This window comes from Orycteropus afer, unplaced genomic scaffold, assembly GCF_000298275.1.
Source record: "Orycteropus afer afer isolate SDZICR_OR568_19922 unplaced genomic scaffold, OryAfe1.0 scaffold00056, whole genome shotgun sequence".
In the NCBI taxonomy this organism is placed as follows: domain Eukaryota; kingdom Metazoa; phylum Chordata; class Mammalia; order Tubulidentata; family Orycteropodidae; genus Orycteropus; species Orycteropus afer.
The window spans coordinates 8,715,624-8,716,995 of NW_006921643.1; positions in this window are offsets into that span (position 1 = coordinate 8,715,624).

Sequence of the window (1,372 nt, forward strand, 5' to 3'; positions counted from 1 at the left end):
AGAGGAAATGTGAGATGACATCAAGAACATCATCCATGAAGAAAGCAAAAGGTCATTAAAAAGACAGGAAAGGAAGAAAAGACCAAAATGGATATCAGAATAGACTCTGAAACTTGCCCTTGAATGGAGAGTGGCTAAAGCAGATGGAAGAATCGACAGGATAAAAGAGCTGATTAGAAGATTTCAAAGAGCAGCTCAAGAAGACGAAGTCAATTATTATAATGAAATGTGCAAAGAACTGGAGTTGGAAAACCAAAAGGGAAGAACACGCTCAGCATTTCTCAAGCAGAAAGAACTGAGGAAAAAATTTAAGTCTTGAATTGCAATATAGTAAGATTCCATGGGTGATACATTGAATGATGCAGAAAGCATCAAAAGAAGATGGATGGAATACACAGTCACTATACCAAAAAGAATTGGTCAGCATTCATCTGTTTCAGGAGGTGGCAAATGATCAATAACCAATGGCCCTGAAGGAAGAAGTCGAAGCTGCACTAAAGGAATTGGCAAAGAACAAGGCTCCAGGAGTTGATGGAATACCCATTGAGATGTTTCAACAAACAGATGCCCCACTGGAGGCACTTACTTGGTTATGCCAAGAGATTTGGAAGGCAGCTACCTGGTCAAATGACTAAAAGAGATCCATATTGGTACCCATTCCAAGGAAAGGTGATCCCATAGAATGTGAAAATTATTGAACAATATCATTGATATCACACACAAGTAAAATTTGACTGAAGATAATTCAAAAATGGTTGCAGTAGTTTATTGACAGAGAACTTCCAGAAATGCAAGCTGGATTCAGAAGGGGACATGGAATGAGGGATATCATAGCTGATGTCAGATGGATGTTTACTTGTGTTTTATTGACTATGCAAAGGCATTCGATTATGTGGATCATAACAAATTGTGGATAACATTGAGAAGAACGGTAAATCTAGAACACTTGATTGTACTCATGAGAAACCTGTACATAGACCAGGAGACTGTTGTTTGAACAGAACAAGGGGATACTACATGGTTTAAAATCAGTAAGGGAGTGAGTCAGGGTTTATCTTTTCACCATACTTATTCAGTCTGTATGCTGAGCAAATAATCTGAAAAGCTGCTCTACATGAAGAAGTATGTGGAGAGTTCTGGCAAGATGGCAGACTAGGCAGAAAGACTGCACAGACACTCTTCAACAAAGCAAAGGGAAACCAATTAACACAGACACAGAAAATAATCTTGGACCCCTAAGCCTTGAAGGGAAGGATACAAAAGTGGGCTAAACCCCAACTAGCAGGAGAATTTGTGTGAAAATACCAAAAAAGGAGACACATGGAGCTACGGTCTGGCAGCGGACTGAGCAATACTGACGGCACAGACGACA